Source organism: Salvelinus fontinalis, chromosome 6 (assembly GCF_029448725.1).
Source record: "Salvelinus fontinalis isolate EN_2023a chromosome 6, ASM2944872v1, whole genome shotgun sequence".
NCBI lineage: Eukaryota > Metazoa > Chordata > Actinopteri > Salmoniformes > Salmonidae > Salvelinus > Salvelinus fontinalis.
The window spans coordinates 72,567,382-72,585,604 of record NC_074670.1 but is presented as its reverse complement, the minus strand read 5'-3'; the positions used below and the strand labels follow the sequence as shown (position 1 = coordinate 72,585,604).

At 44.0% G+C, this 18,223-nt stretch overlaps 1 pseudogene; it reads right to left on the bottom strand.

The window, feature by feature from the left end:
- Positions 1-341: 341 nt before the first annotated feature.
- The window catches only part of LOC129858419 (SH3 domain and tetratricopeptide repeat-containing protein 2-like), an 82,497-nt pseudogene continuing 64,615 nt past the window's right edge, over positions 342-18,223 (bottom strand).

Here is an 18,223-nt window from a genome sequence, read left to right as displayed (position 1 = left end):
TTTTGCCACTATGGCCTATTTATCGCCTTACCTCCCTAATCTCACTACATTTGCACACGCTGTACATACATTTTTCTATTGTGTTATTGACTGTAAGTTTATTTATCCTATGTGTAACTCTGTGTTTGTCACACTGCTTTGCTTTATCTTGGGCAGGTCACAGATGTAATTGAGAACTGTTCTACCTGGTTAAATAAAGGTGAAATAAAAATGTGTTACATTTAGAAATATTGACTAAATGATCTGTTTGTTATTTAGAAACTCTAACCTAAGTTTAAACTGTATGTTAGGGTTGGTTGACAAATCCTTACAACTGAATAACACCAAAACAAACACAACGATCTAGTCATACATAACTTTAATTCAGTTATAAAAACGACATATTTACAAAGCTTTATAAACCTCTGTAATATACAGAGTATGTAAACTATCGAAAACTTGCTCTTCATAATTACACACAGACAATATTAATGAGAAAAAACACTGTCCTTGCTAGACATAGTAAAGATGGCCGACATCTTTGTCTGTCTAAATAACTGTAGGAGTGATGTTATCTTCATGGAGAGTATCTGTGAGGGTGTGAACAGCTCTATCATCATCCTGGTTAGTCTGTGACGGAACGATGTCTGTCTGTCTTTATAGCGTTACTGTCTGGACAATCGACATCAGTGTCTGTACCTGTGTCTGTAGGACTGTCTCCATGGGTTACCTCTGTGTCTGTCTTGGAGAGGATCTGTGTCTGTGTGACTGCTGTCTGTGGGGCTGTCTTTGTAGGGTGTGTCTGTATCAGTGTCTGTGCTCGTTGAGTCGCTATGTTTGATGTGTCTGTTGGCATAGTCTCTGTGGTGTTAGGGTCACAAGGTTTTCTGTCTGTACTGTCAGTTTCCTCTGCTATTGTAGTGTCTACAAATACACTGCTTGTTGTTGTAAAGTCATTGTGTGTGTGTTCAACGTCTGCTTGACAAGGGCTTGTGTCTGTACTGTCAGTGTCTTGGTCTGTGTGAGTAGCCTCTGGGAGGATCTTGTCTGGATTTGAGTGACTGGTGTCTCGGTCTCCTTAAAACACATCAGAATATGTTTCATGGCTATCTGCATTGATCTGTCTGCTATCCTTACAGTTAGCATATTTGGAGTTAGCTTCTGCGTTGATAGAGTCACCACATCCAGTCTCAGTCTCTATTGCTCTCTTTTCTGTGACTCTATGCTGTCTCTCTGTGTTTCTTGGGGTGTCCTGTCTCTCTCTCTCCCCTCTCCATGTCTCCCAAACCGTCCATATCCCATAGCCCAGCAGGCTCCAACCTCAGGCTCTATGCACTGTCCATGTCAATAGCCTCTTTCTGGATAGTATCTGCAGACTCACTACATCTAGTCTCTGGCTAGATCTCCTTCATGTCTGTGTTACTCGTCTCCAGGTCTGTATCATATCTCTCCTCCCCTCTCCTCCGTCTCTCCTCCCCTCTCCTCCATCTCTCCTCCCCTCCCCTCCGTCTCTCCTCCCCTCTCCTCTGTCTCTCCTCCCCTCCCCTCTGTATCTCCTCCCCTCCCCTCCATCTCTCCTCCCCTCCCCTCCCTCTCTCGTCCCCTCCCCTCCATCACTGCTCCCCTCCCATCCGTCTCTCCCAGCCCAGAGAGTTCCCTCCTCAGGCTCTGTGCCCTGTCTCTGTAAGCCTGGCAGAGCAGTGGGTCTGGCATGTGGTTGGCATGGATCTCTGCCAGCTTCATGTAGACCACATACAGTGCCTGTGGGTTGGCACGGTCCTCCAGGGCTGCAGCCTGAGCAAGCTGAAAGTAGCCCATCGAGTCATAGGCATCCTGGGGAGAGGAAGGTAGGGGGGTGGGAGGAGAGGAGAGAAGGGAAGCAGGGGGAAGATAAAAAGGGGAGGGGGATGAAGCAGAGGAGGGCAGGGGGGAGATGGAGGAGAGGAGGGCAGGGGGAGATGGAGGAGAGGAGGGCAGGGGGAGATGGAGGAGAGAAGGGCAGGGGGGGTGGAGGAGAGGAGGGAGGGAGGGGGGAGATGGAGGAGAGGAGGGCAGGGGGGAGATGGAGGAGAGGAGGGCAGGGGGAGATGGAGGAGAGGAGGGCAGGGGGAGATGGAGGAGAGAAGGGCAGGGGGGGTGGAGGAGAGGAGGGAGGGAGGGGGGAGATGGAGGAGAGGAGGGCAGGGGGAGATGGAGGAGAGAAGGGCAGGGGGGGGGTGGAGGAGAGGAGGGAGGGAGGGAGGGGGGAGATGGAGGAGAGGAGGGCGGTGGGAGATGGAGGAGAGGAGGGCAGCGGGGGAGAGATGGAGGAGAGGAGGGAGGGAGGGGGGAGATGGAGGAGAGGGAGAGAGATGGAGGAGAGGAGGGCAAGGGGGAGATGGAGAGATGGGGGCGAGAGGAGGAGGACAGAGGTGTTGGGAATAATTGGCCTTTTAGTTAATGTATTCATTAATAGTGTAAAAGGGTTTGTTACTATTTCTAACTAGGCATGTCTGTTAAGAACAGATTCTTATTTACATTGACTGGCCAAAACCTAGCGACGCTGGGCCAATTGTGCGCCGCCTTATGAGAATCCCAATCACGACCAGTTGTGATACGGCCTGGAATTGAACGTGGGTCTGTACTGACAACTCTAGCACTGAGATGCAGTGCCTTAGACCGCTGCACCACTCAGGAGTCCGTGTCTCTCTCTCGCTCACATACTGAAGTGCTATTAAACTGGAAAGCCTATACAGGTTAATGAACTACCCGATAGTAAAGACAATCGGCAGTACTTCTGCCCTCCAGAGCCGGAGCCTTTACCTTTAGTTTGTGCAGCGTCAGGTCCCCCAGCCTGCAGTAGAGCTTGGTGTAGTATCTAGCCTCCAGGGGGTGCTGCAGTACAGCAGGGCTGAGAGACAGAGACTTGAGGTAGTAGTTCTCTGTCATCTCATACTGCTCCAGACTGTAGTACACTGTAGCCAGACGGTGGTACGCTGCGCGCTCCTTCACACACACACCTGGAGGACAATAACATAGCAGGATGGTTATCTACACCAATGGAATGAATAGATTCAAACCAAGATTGGCAGTCCTGGTAAGAGGAAGCAGACCAGTAGCAGGAAGCCGAAGGGATTCTGCTTCAAATCCCGGTTCAGGTCATAAAAGTGTAAATTCTGTCCCTCCCTCCTACAGTACCTGTTTTGGTGCTGATCTGTACAGCCAGAATGGCGTACTGTAGAGCCTCTTCATGTTCTTCCTGGGTCATCAGTAGTTCAGTCAGTTTACTCAGCAGTCTGAACTCTGAGTCGACGTCATGGATACTCCGAGCAAAAGGGAGACTGCCATCCTAAAACAAGAGCAGAGAACCACTGGTGTTATAATGTGTTGCTTTTAACAGGCTGAGGCCAGAGTATAAAGACACGCCTGTTAAAAACTTCTCTAGGGTAGGGGGCAGCATTCTGAATTTTGGATGAAAAGCATGCCCAAATGAAACTGCCAGCTACTCATCCCCAGAAGATAAGATATCGATATTATTAGTAGATGTTGATAGAAAACACTTTGAAGTTTCTAAAACTGTTTGAATCATGTCTGTGAGTTTAACATAACTTATTTAGCAGGCAAAACCCCGAGGACAAACCATTCCGATATTTTTTTTCTGAGGTCACTTTCTTTTCAATGGTTTTCCTCGGGAATCCAGATTTCTAAGGGATCTTCTTGCAGTTCCTACCGCTTCCACTGGATGTCAACAGTCTTTAGAAATTGGTTGAGGTTTTTTCCTTTGTGTAATGAAGAAGTACGGCCATCTTGAACAAGGGTCACTTGAAGTGTACTGTTTGTTAGAGGCGCGTGACCAGAAAGCTAGTTACAGTTTGTTTTAACCTGTTGGGGATGGGGGCGCTGTTTAGACTATTTATGCTAATTTGGCTAATTTTTTAAACGGCTTCCCACAAAATCCTTGATCGTACAATATGCATATTATTATTATTATTGGATAGAAAACAGTCTATAGTTTCTATAGGAGTTGAAATTTTGTCTCTAAGTGGAACAGAGCCCATTCTACAGCAATTTCCCTGACATGGAGTCAGATTTGAGAAATGTTGGCCACTCTTCTGAAGTCATTTAAAAGGGCACTGTCGTTGCTATGACTATACGGACACTTCTTACGTCTTCCCCTGGATGCCTTTACGTGATGACGATTCCAACGGGGTCGATTGCGCGTTCACAGGCCCTACAAATGAAAAAACCCTGAAGCTAGTCATTCTTTGGGAGCTGCGTCATGAGCCTAGAGGACACCGGCGCGCACCTGTTCCAAGCGTTAGTTTAGCCTGTTATATTTCTCCGGTCATCTTTTCACTCGTTATAGGAGTTAAAAACATCATAAGGTAGTTAATTTAAAGCGTTTTATAGCAATTTATATCCGTTTAGTGCGATTTTGGGACATTTATTTTTGCAACGATGTGAAAAGTTGGGCACGCTTTTCAGTTCATCCCGAACGCAGTTGACATTTCCACATGGCAAGAGGACAGCTTTCCACCAAAAGACGATTTCTCCCAAGAAAGGATCCTTTGCCCAAGATACTGATGGAAGAACAGCTCAAGGTAGGACATTTTTATTATGATAAATCGTGTTTCTGTCGAAACATTTTAGTGGCTTAGGACGCCATGTTTTTTGACGTAGCTTCGCTTGGCGCAAACTGTATTGAAAAGTAAGGATAAATTAAAAAATGTAATAACGCAATTGTATTAAGAATTAAATTGTCTATCAATCCCTGTCCACCCTATATTTTTTAGTCACGTTTATGAGTATTTATGTATAAGAGTAGATCACTGTCTAAGTGGCGCAAGGACTTTTTCTTTTCCAGCTTGTCTACATTTCACATTGTCTAACCATGATTTTGGTGGCTAAATATAAACATTTGCGATCAAACTCTATATGGAATGTGTAATATGATGTTACAGGAGTGTCATCGGAAGAATTCTGAGAAGGTTAGTGAAAAAATTAATATCTTTTGGCGATGTTGACTTTTATCGCTCACTTTGGCTAGAATCAATGCTGGGCTGCTAATTGCTATGTGCTAAGCTAATATAACGATTTATTGTGTTTTCGCTGTAAGACACTTAGAAAATCTGAAATATTGTCTGTATTCACAGGATCTGTGTCTTTCGATTCGTGTATGCTGTGTATTTTTACGAAATGTTTGATGATTAGTAGTTAGGTAAACACGTTGCTCATTGTAATTATTCTAGTCCATTTGTGATGGTGGGTGCAATTGTAAACTATGCCATCTACCTGAAATATGCACTTTTTTCTAACAAAACCTATCCCATACCATAAATATGTTATCAGACTGTCATCTAATGAGTTTTTTTGTTGGTTAGGGGCTATAAATATCTTAGTTTAGCCGAATTGGTGATGGCTACTGGTGTTGGTGGACAAATAAAAGATGGTGGATTATGCTAATGTGTTTTTAGGTAATAGATGTACATCTTTACATATTGTGTCTTCCCTGTAAAACATTTTAAAAATCGGAAATGTTGACTGGATTCACAAGATCTGTGTCTTTCATTAGCTGTATTGGACTTTAATGTGTGAAAGTTAAATATTTTAAAAAAATATTTTTTTTGAATTTCGCGGCACTGGTTTTTCAGTGGGGGGGGGGGGGGGTGTGCCGCTAGCGCCACGCTGATCCTAGACAGGTTTTAATCCTGTATTGAACGCAGATCATCCCGTCTTCAATTTTATTGAATATTTACGTAAAACAATATCTAAAGTTGTATTACAAAAGTAGTTTGAAATGTTTTGGCAAAGTTTACAGGTAACGTTTGAGATATTTTGTAGTCACTTTTTACAATTTAGAACCAGTGTTTTTCTGGATCAAACACGCCAAATAAATTGACATTTTGGATCTATATCGACGTAATTAATTGAACAAAAGGACCATTTGTGATGTTTATGGGACATATTGGAGTGCCAACAACAGAAGCTCGTCAAAGGTAAGGCATGAATTATATTTTTATTTCTGCGTTTTGTGTCGCGCCTGCAGGGTTGAAATATGCTTCTCTCTTTGTTTACTATGGTGCTATCCTCAGATCATAGCACCGTTTGCTTTCGCCGAAAAGCCTATTTGATTTCTGACATGTTGGCTGGATTCACAACCAGTGTAGCTTTAATTTGGTGTGTGATTTAACCTGTTGAGGACAGAGGGCGCTGTTTTCACTTTGGGGGAAAATCGTGCCCAATTTAAACGGCCTCGTACTCAATTCTTGCTCTTACAATATGCATATTATTATTACTATTGGATAGAAAACACTCTCTAGTTTCTAAAACCGTTTGAATTATATCTGTGAGTAAAACAGAACTCCTTTTGCAGCAAACTTCCTGACAGGAAGTGGAAAATCTGAAATCGATGCACTGTTCTAGGGCCTGCCTATTAAAGTCCTTGACATTTATTAGTTTATATGCACTTCATACGTCTTCCACTAGATGTCGACAGGCAGTGAGAGGAGAAATGGAGTGTGTAACTTGATCTGGGGTTGAATAATAGCTCTCGGCATGACGTGTCACCAGTTTCCTGTTTTCTGGAGAGCGCGTGAAGGGACCTGAATTTGCCTTCTGATAAGCTGTCGTTATGGACGACTAATATCTCCGGCTTTGATTTTATTTGATACATGTGACAATATCATCGTAAAGTAAGTTTTTTCAATATAGTTGAATCAGATTATTGAAATTTTTTCGGGAGTTTTGCCGTGTTCCGTTCTCTGAGTTTGTTGACGATGGAGAGATTCGCGCCACTTGGCAAGTGTGCTTGCTAAATCGAGAGGGAAAAAGGCCGTTCTAAAACCAAACAACGATTGTTCTGGACAAAGGACCCCTTGTACAACATTCTGATGGAAGATCAGCAAAAGTAGGACCCATTTTATGATGTTATTTCATATATCTGTCGTACATGTGAACTAGTAGTTTGAGGCCAGGTTTTGGGTACGCTCTCGCCATAACGTAAACTGCATATCGTAATGAAGTTATTTTTAGAATTCTAACACGGCGATTGCATTAAGAACTTGTGTATCTATCATTTCCTATACAACATGTATTTTTTTGTTATGTTTATGAATAGTTATTTGGTCAGAACATGTGTGTCAGAAAACGTGTCAGAAAAATATCCGGACGTTGTGGGAAAAAGAGGCTACGTTAGCACAATGTATAACCACTGATTTCAGCTCTAAATATGCACATTTTCGAACAAAACATAAGTGTCTGTATAACCTGATGTTATAGGACTGTCATCTCATGAAGCTTATCATGGTTAGTCAAAAATTATATATATTTTGCTGGTTTATTCGCTATCGTTAACGTGCCTATTGCTATCGCTAATGTGCCTTAACGAATGAATGCGGTAGTGTGTTAGGCTATTGTAGTAAGCTAATATAATGCTATATTGTGTTTTCGCTGTAAAACACTTAAAAAATCTGAAATATTGTCTGGATTCACAAGATGTTTGTCTTTAATTTGCTGTACACAAATCGATTTTTCAGAAATGTTTTATGATGAGTATTTAGGTATTTGACGTTGGTGTCTGTAAATACTCTGGCTGCTTCGGTCCTATTTGTGACGGTAGTTGTGATGGTAGCTGCAATGTAAACTGATTTATACCTCAAATATGCACATTTTTCGAACAAAACATAGATTTATTGTATTTATTTATTTATTTATTTATTTTACCGTTATTTTACCAGGTAAGTTGACTGAGAACACGTTCTCATTTGCAGCAACGACCTGGGGAATAGTTACAGGGGTGAGGAGGGGGATGAATGAGCCAATTGTAAACTGGGGATTATTAGGTGACCATGATGGTTTGAGGGCCAGATTGGGAATTATAACATGTTATAAGACTGTCATCTGATGAAGTTGTTTCTTGGTTAGTTTGGTTGGTTCTTGGTTAGTTAGGTTGGCTTTGTGCATGCTACCTTCGCTGTGAAAAATGTCTGTCCTTTGTTGTATTTGGTGGTGAGCTAACATAAATATATGTGGTGTTTTCGCTGTAAAACATTTTAAAAATCGGACATGTTGACTGGATTCACAAGATGTGTATCTTTCATTTGCTGTATTGGACTTGTTAATGTGTGAAAGTTAAATATTTCAAAAAATATCTTTTGAATTTCGCGCTCTGCCTTTTTAGTGGAATGTGGGAGGAGTTCCGCTAGCGGAACGCCAGAGCCAGACAGGTTAATGAAAGTTAGATTTTTATAGTAATCTATTTGAATTTGGCGCTCTGCATTTTCTCTGGCTTTTGGCCAAATGAGACAGTAGCGTCCCGCCTAAACTCAGATATTTGGATATAAATATGAACTTTACCGAACAAAACATACATGTATTGTGTAACATGAAGTCCTATGAGTGTCATCTGATGAAGATCATCAAAGGTTAGTGATTCATTTTATCTCTATTTCTGCTTTCTTTTACTCCTCTCTTTGGCTGGAAAAATGGCTGTGTTTTTCTGTGACTAGGTGCTGACCTAACATAATCGTTTGGTGTGCTTTTGTCGTAAAACTTTTTTGAAATCGGACACTGTGGCTGGATTTACAACAAGTGTATCTTTAAAATGGTGTGAAATACTAGTATGTTTGAGGAATTTTAATTATGGGATTTCTGTTGTTTTGAATTTGGCGCCCTGCAGTTTCACTGGCTGTTGACGAGGTGAGACGCTACCGTCCCACGTACCCTAGAGAGGTTAAAAATTGTCAACAAGTTACAATTGGAAATGTGTGTACATTTCCAATTGAACTGAAACTATTATACAGAAAGTAACTTTGAAATAAATGTTATCAATAAGTCAGAACAATCTGCAATCTCACGGAATAGATGGACACTCCAAAACCTAACTTCCTTCTCTGGTGACCAATAAAGTTTATTCAATTCAATGATACCCTGTAGAAGGGCAGTGATGCCAGTCTGTTCCTGTTGCCTTTGAAGAAGACGTCTCCTGCCTCCTCGTAGATACTCATGGCGAAGCGTGGGTCGTTCATCCTCAGGGCTGTCTTCACTGCCGCCTGCCAATCAATCAGAATCGATTCATAATCAATACATCACCGTGTTGATCCAATGCTGTGAGGGAGCGTCTCGTATGGTCAAAGTAGCAGGACTAGAATATGGGACCTATAATTCATTAAACTCTTACCTTGTTGTTTGGCATTTGGGTCATGCAATGCAGGATGTTATAAACAAGGTTTGTAGAGAGACAGATTGTGACATCATATGATAAAATATGCTATGATGATTTGGTCCAGTGTGATTATAGGTCAGGTGTGGGGAGTAGATGGTTATCACTGTGGTTGTTGACTGATAACAGTCCATAATGTTTATGCAGGCACACATGGGGACACAAATCTACTTCCCTTTTTCTCTCTTCTTTGCCTGCTCTTCTTGTCCTCCCTCCCTCCCCTTCTCCCACAGTGAGGGGTCCTGTCAGCAAATTCCTCTTTGTGGATGAGGTAGTAGATGTCCCCTCTCTCTCTCTCTCTGTCTCTCTCTCCCCCTCTCCCCTCTCATCCCCCTCTCTCTCTCTCTCTCTCTCTCTCTCTCTCTCTGTCTCTCTCTCCCTCTCTCCCCTCTCATCCCCCTCTCTCTCTCTGAACTCACCTGTAGGTACATGTCCGCCAGTTCGTCTTCATGGATGAGGTAGTAGATGTCCCCTCTCTCTCTCTCTCTCTCTCTCTCTCTCTCTCTCTCTCTCTCTCTCTCTCTCTCTCTCTCTCTCTCTCTCTCTCTCTCTCTCTCTCTCTCTCTCTCTCTCTCTCTCTCTCTCTCTCTCTCTCTCTCTCTCTCTCTCTCTCTCTCTCTCTCTCTCTCTCTCTCTCTCTCTCTCTGTCTCTGTCTCTGTCTCTCTCTCCCTCTCTCCCTCTCTCCCCTCTCATCCCCCTCTCTCTCTCTGAACTCACCTGTAGGTACATGTCTGCCAGTTCGTCTTCATGGATGAGGTAGTAGATGCGTCCCACCTGAAGCCAGGTCTCTGACTCTTCCTCCTTCTTCCCCAGGTCGATGGAGATACGTAGACTCTGCTTACTGTAGTCCAGAGACTTCCTTGATGATCTGTTTGAATTTAATAACTTTATTAATCCTCAGACTCTGCTTAGTGTAGTTCAGTGACTTCCTCAATGACCTGAGAATAGCAAAACAGAAATTCACTCAAAAGCAGTTATTTTGCAGTGTTGATAGGGACAGAGAGAGGGAGATAGAGAGAGTGAAAGACAGAGAGAGAGATCGAAATTTAGACAGATATATATAAAGATATATTGAGGGAGAGGTAGAGACAGACAGAGATATAAACCTACTTCTCAGTATTGAGGGAGAGGTAGAGACAGACAGATATATAAACCTACTTCTCAGTATTGAGGGAGAAGTAGAGACAGACATATATATATAAACATACTTCTCAGTATTGAGGGAGAGGTAGAGACAGACAGATATATAAACCTACTTCTCAGTATTGAGGGAGAAGTAGAGACAGACATATATATATAAACATACTTCTCAGTATTGAGGGAGAGGTAGAGACAGACAGATATATAAACCTACTTCTCAGTATTGAGGGAGAGGTAGAGACAGACAGATATATAAACCTACTTCTCAGTATTGAGGGAGAAGTAGAGACAGACATATATATATAAACATACTTCTCAGTATTGAGGGAGAGGTAGAGACAGACAGATATATAAACCTACTTCTCAGTATTGAGGGAGAGGTAGAGACAGACAGATATATAAACCTACTTCTCAGTATTGAGGGAGAGGTAGAGACAGACAGATATATAAACCTACTTCTCAGTATTGAGGGAGAGGTAGAGACAGACAGATATATAAACCTACTTCTCAGTATTGAGGGAGAGGTAGAGACAGACAGATATATAAACCTACTTCTCAGTATTGAGGGAGAGGTAGAGACAGACAGATATATAAACCTACTTCTCAGTATTGAGGGAGAAGTAGAGACAGACATATATATATAAACATACTTCTCAGTATTGAGGGAGAGGTAGAGACAGACAGATATATAAACCTACTTCTCAGTATTGAGGGAGAAGTAGAGACAGACATATATATATAAACATACTTCTCAGTATTGAGGGAGAGGTAGAGACAGACAGATATATAAACATACTTCTCAGTATTGAGGGAGAGGTAGAGACAGACATATATATAAACCTACTTCTCAGTATTGAGGGAGAGGTAGAGACAGACATATATATAAACCTACTTCTCAGTATTGAGGGAGAGGTAGAGACAGACATATATATAAACCTACTTCTCAGTATTGAGGGAGAGGTAGAGACAGACATATATATATAAACATACTTCTCAGTATTGAGGGAGAGGTAGAGACAGACAGATATATAAACCTACTTCTCAGTATTGAGGGAGAGGTAGAGACAGACAGATATATAAACATACTTCTCAGTATTGAGGGAGAGGTAGAGACAGACAGATATATAAACCTACTTCTCAGTATTGAGGGAGAAGTAGAGACAGACATATATATATAAACATACTTCTCAGTATTGAGGGAGAGGTAGAGACAGACAGATATATAAACATACTTCTCAGTATTGAGGGAGAAGTAGAGACAGACATATATATATAAACATACTTCTCAGTATTGAGGGAGAGGTAGAGACAGACAGATATATAAACCTACTTCTCAGTATTGAGGGAGAGGTAGAGACAGACAGATATATATAAACATACTTCTCAGTATTGAGGGAGAAGTAGAGACAGACAGATATATAAACCTACTTCTCAGTATTGAGGGAGAAGTAGAGACAGACATATATATATAAACATACTTCTCAGTATTGAGGGAGAGGTAGAGACAGACATATATATATAAACCTACTTCTCAGTATCGAGGGAGAAGTAGAGACAGACAGATATATAAACCTACTTCTCAGTATTGAGGGAGAGGTAGAGACAGACAGAGATATAAACCTACTTCTCAGTATTGAGGGAGAGGTAGAGACAGACAGATATATAAACCTACTTCTCAGTATTGAGGGAGAGGTAGAGACAGACAGATATATAAACCTACTTCTCAGTATTGAGGGAGAAGTAGAGACAGACATATATATATAAACATACTTCTCAGTATTGAGGGAGAAGTAGAGACAGACAGATATATAAACCTACTTCTCAGTATCGAGGGAGAGGTAGAGACAGACAGAGATATAAACCTACTTCTCAGTATTGAGGGAGAGGTAGAGACAGACAGATATATAAACATACTTCTCAGTATCGAGGGAGAGGTAGAGACAGACATATATATAAACATACTTCTCAGTATTGAGGGAGAGGTAGAGGCTGCTGAGGATCTCTAGATATTCTCCCTCTAGTCTCTTGTCCTTCAGGTCCCTGGACACAGACACACAGTGCTCATAGTAGAGGATACTCTGTCCATACAGCAGCACGTCTGCATAGTGACGACTCAGGACTTCAGCCACCACCATCTGACCTAGAGAGAGAGAGAGAGAGACACACACAAGAGGACAAAGACACAAGAGGACAGAGACACAATAGGACACAGGATAGACACAAGAGGACATAGGACAGAGACATAAGAGGATAGATACACAAGAGGACAGAAGACAGAATACAGAGGACAGAAGACACAGACACAAGAGGACAGAGACACAAGAGGACAGAGGACAGAATACAGAGGACAGAAGACAGAAGACAGAAGACATAAGACAGAGACACAAGAGGACAGAGACACAAGAGGACAGAGGACAGAGACACAAGAGGACAGAGACACAAGAGGACAGAGACACAAGAGGACAGAGACACAAGAGGACAGAAGACAGAGGACAGAGACACAAGAGGACAGAGACACAAGAGGACAGAGGACAGAGACACAAGAGACATAGACACCAGATGACAGAGACACACAAGAACAGAGAAACAAGAGGACAGAGACACAAGAGGACAGAGACACAAGAGGACAGAAGACAGAGGACAGATACACAAGAGGACAGACACACAAGAGGACAGAGGACAGAGACACAAGAGACAGAGACACCAGATGACAGAGACACACAAGAACAGAGAAACAAGAGGACAGAGACACAAGAGGACAGAGACACAAAATGACAGAGCACAGACACCAGAGGACAGAGACACAAGATAACAGAGGACCGACACAAGAGGACACAGAGGGCAGAGGACGTAATAGGACAGAGACACAAGAGGACAGACACAAGAGGACAGAGGACAGAGACACACGAAGACAGAGACACCAGAGGACAGAGACACAAGAGGACAGAAGACAGAGGACAGCGACACAAGGGGACAGAGACACCAGATGACAGAGACACAAGAGGACATAGAAACAAGAGGACAGAGACACAAGAGGACAGAGACACAAAATGACAGAGGCAAGAGACACCAGAGGACAGAGACACCAGAGGACAGAAGACACAAGAGGACAGACACACAAGAGGACAGAGGACAGAGACAGAAGAGGACAGAAGACAGAGGCAAAAGTTCAGATAGTAGCTTCTTTTGATTTACATGATCGTGATTGGTTGTTATCTTTCGTAGTTTTGTTGAACTAGCGTTAAGGTTAGGTTTAGGTTTCTGGTTAGTTTTGACAGTGATATTTACTGGGTAGGTTCCTGGTGTGGAGGGTTAGGGTTAAGGTAACTCACTGGGTAGGTTCCTGGCCTGGAGGGAGATGAGGAGGCCCATCTCATAACACAGCTTGGCGTCCTGGCTCCTCCCCCTGTCCTTGTAGCTCCGCCCCAACCATAGGTAGGTCTGGACGTGCTCCTCGTCAACGGGACTCTCCCAGATCTCCAGGAACAACCACAGAGACCTGAGGGACATACAGTAGGAAACAGTCCTTCTCATTTAACAGGCTACAACCACAGAGACCTGAGGGACATACAGTAGGAAACAGTCCCTCTCATTTAACAGGCTACAACCACAGAGACCTGAGGGACATACAGTAGGAAACAGTCCCTCTCATTTAACAGGCTACAACCACAGAGACCTGAGGGACATACAGTAGCAAACAGTCCCTCTCATTTAACAGGCTACAACCACAGAGACCTGAGGGACATACAGTAGGAAACAATCCCACTCATTTAACAGGCTACAACCACAGAGACCTGAGGGACATACAGTAGGAAACAGTCCCTCTCATTTAACAGGCTACAACCACAGAGACCTGAGGGACATACAGTAGGAAACAGTCCCTCTCATTTAACAGGCTACAACCACAGAGACCTGAGGGACATACAGTAGGAAACAGTCCCTCTCATTTAACAGGCTACAACCACAGAGACCTGAGGGACATACAGTAGGAAACAGTCCCTCTCATTTAACAGGCTACAACCCCAGAGACCTGAGGGACATACAGTAGGAAACAGTCCCTCTCATTTAACAGGCTACAACCATGTAGAGATGCAGAAACTAACTCGACCAGGAAAGGATTCATATTTTTACAAATGTAACACGCACGCATGTACGCAGTCACCTACTGTATACACACACACACACACACACACACGCACCAACACACACACACACACACACACACACACACACACACACACACACACACACACACACACACACACACACACACACACACACACACACACACACACACACACACACACTTCTGACCCACTGCCCCCTCAGCCCCACACACCCTCCCTCCTTGCTGACCTGAATAGGAATCGTTCTGCCAGTGTGGGTGCCCCCACGCCCAGTGCCAGGCAGCCCAGGTTGGCGAGGGCCAGGGCCTGGTTCCTCTGGTTGCCACTCTCCCTGGAGATGGTGAGGGCGTGGTGGAGGTGGCTGCCGGCCTCGGGGATGCCACCCTGCTGCCGCAGACACAGAGCCAGCAGGTTGTGGATCACTCCCCTCTGGGTCGGGCTGTCGGTTCCCTGCAAGGAAAGAAAGGAGATAGAGGTTTGATTGATTTCATTGATTACAAGATCTTTACAAGTCCACGAGCATGTGGCAAGGCGGAGCTACTACCCTGTTCCATCTGACCAGTTCTTTCAGAGCTAAACGTAGTGGGTAGAGACTAGAGGTCAATGTTGGTTGTGATGATGATACTCATAATATTGTAGAGATAATGATAATGTTACCTGTAGAGACTGTAGTTACCTGTAGAGACTGTAGTTACCTGTAGTGACAGTAGTTACCTGAAGAGACTGTAGTTACCTGAAGAGACTGTAGTTACCTGTAGTGACTGTAGTTACCTGTAGAGACTGTAGTTACCTGTAGTGACAGTAGTTACCTGTAGAGACTGTAGTTACCTGTAGTGACTGTAGTTACCTGTAGAGACTGTAGTTACCTGTAGTGACAGTAGTTACCTGTAGAGACTGTAGTTACCTGTAGAGACTGTAGTTACCTGTAGTGACAGTAGTTACCAGAGAGACTGTAGTTACCAGAGAGACTGTAGTTACCAGTAGAGACAGTAGTTACCAGAGAGACTGTAGTTACCAGAGAGACTGTAGTTACCAGTAGAGACAATAGTTACCAGAGAGACTATAGTTACCAGAGAGACTGTAGTTACCTGTAGAGACAGTAGTTACCAGAGAGACTGTAGTTACCAGAGAGACTGTAGTTACCTGTAGAGAGTATAGTTACCTGTAGTGATTTTAGTTACCTGTTATGACTGTAGTTACCAGAGAGACTGTAGGTACCTGTAGAGACTGTAATTACCAGAGAGACTGTAGTTGCCGGTAGAGACTGTACTTACATGTAGTGATTTTAGTTACCTGTAGAGACTGTAGTTACAAGTAGTGACTGTAATTACCTGTAGTGACTGTAATAGTGGCTGCAAGGTTTTCTTTGCCCTCTCAGGCTGTCCCGTCAGGACTAACAGCCATCCCAGCAGTACTGACGCCTCAAACCCCTCCTCCTCGTTGATACCTCCCCCGGTCTGTACAGCCTGCTGGGCACAGGGCAGGGCCTTCTCCAGGGCCCCGTGTTGCTGGTAAACACAGGCCAGGCCCAGACATAGGTCTCTCTGGGTCTTAAGGTCGTCAGCCCGCTCCGCAATTGCCAGAGCCTGCTGCAGGTACACCACGATCTGGGCTGGGAGAAGAGACGTTCCCTCTTTCCATCGCGGGTTCAGACGCACCTATGAAACATTTATATGTAAAACATTTGAAGAATTAAAAACTCTGAAAAAAAAGACACGTCCTTTCACTGTCAACTGCGTTTATTTTCAGCAAACTTAACATATGTAAATATTTGTATGTACATAACAAGAATCAACAACTGAGACATAAACTGTCCTGAACAAAGGGGGGTGTCAAAATCAAAAGTAACAGTCAGTATCAGGTATGGCCACCAGCTGCATTAAGTACTGCAGTGCATCTCCTCCTCATGGACTGCACCAGATTTGCAAGTACTTGCTGTGAGATGTTACCCCCACTCTTCCACCAAGGCACCTGCAAGTTCCCGGAAATTTCTGGGGGGAATGTCCCTAGCCCTCGCCCTCCGATCCAACAGGTCCCAGACGTGCTCAATGGGATTGAGATCCAGGCTCTTCGCTGGCCATGGCAGAACACTGACATTCCTGTCTTGCAGGAAATCACGCACAGAACAAGCAGTATAACTGGTGGCATTGTCATGCTGGAGGGTCATGTCAGGATGAGCCTGCAGGAAGGGTACCACATGAGGGAGGAGGATCTCTGCAATGACAACAAGCTCAGTCCGATGATGCTGTGACACACTGCCCCAGACCATGACAGACCCTTCACCTCCAAGTCGATCCTGCTCCAGAGTACAGGCCTCTTTGTAACGCTCATTCCTTCAACGATAAACACGAATCCGACCATCACCCCTGGTGAGACAAAACCGCGACTCGTCAGTGAAGAGCCCTTTTTGCCAGTCCTGTCTGGTCCAGTGACGGTGGGTTTGTGCCCATAGGCGACGTTGTTACCGGTGATGTCTGGTGAGGACCTGCCTTACAACAGGCCTACAAGCCCTCAGTACAGCCTCTCTCAGCCTATTGCGGACAGTCTGAGCACTGATGGAGGGATTGTGCGTTCCTTGTGTAACTCAGGCAGTTGTTGTTGCCGTCCTGTACCTGTCCCACAGGTGTGATGTTCGGATGTACCGATCCTGTGCAGGTGTTGTTACACGTGGTCTGCCACTGCGGTTGATCATCCATCAACTGTCCGTCCTGTCTCCCTGTAGAGCTGTCTTAGGCTTCTCACATTACGAACATTGCAATTTATTGCCCTGGCCACATCTGAGAGTTCTCATGCCTCCTTGCAGCATGCCTAAGGCACGTTCACGCAGATGAGCAGGGACCCTGGGCATCTTTCTTTTGGTGTTTTTCAGAGTCAGTAGAAAGGCCTCTTCAGTGTCCTAAGTTTTCATAACTGTGACCTTAATTGCCTACCGTCTGTAAGGTGTTAGTGTCTTAACGACCGTTCCACAGGTGCATGTTCATTCATTGTTTATGGTTCATTGAACAAGCATGGGAAACAGTGTTTAAACCCTTTACAATCAAGATCTGTGAAGTTATTTGGATTTTTACTAATTATCTTTGAAAGACAGGGTCCAGTCTATTGTATACTGTGTAGTAATATTTCATTTGTTTTTGAAACATTAGCATGTGATTGCTTAACAAACAAACCATAGCCTACCGAGTTCCTGCTGAACAGTTCTATCCTGTGGAAGGCATCCTGTAGTGAGTGGTCCTGTCCAGTGTCCAGGCTGAGTGATGCCAGGGCCAGGTAGGGCATGTATTTACGGTGGTAGAGACGGGACAGAAGCCAGTTGAGGTCCAGGGGGGCGATGGGGCGTCCCTTCTCAGCAGACAGGGTAACGGTGAGGAACTGGAGACGCTCCACGAAGGGCAGGGCGTCATCTATCTTTCTATATTAATTATTGAAATAATAATAATGATTATATTCTTGATTTATAACAAACTTTTATTTCTTTTTTTACCCCCTTTTTCATGGTATCCAATTGTTAGTAGTTAGTGTCTTGTCTCATATCTGCAACTCCCGTACGGTCTCGGGAGAGATGAAGGTCGAGAGCTATGCGTCTTCCCGAAACACAACCCAACCAAGCCACACTGCTTCTTAACACAGCGCGCAACCTACCCAGAAGCCAGCCACACCAATGTGTCGGAGGATACACCATAAACATAGCAACCTTGTCAGCGCACTCTGCGCCCGGCCCGCCACAGGAGTCGCTAGTGCCCGATGAAACAAGGATATCCCTACCGGCCTGTGCGTCGC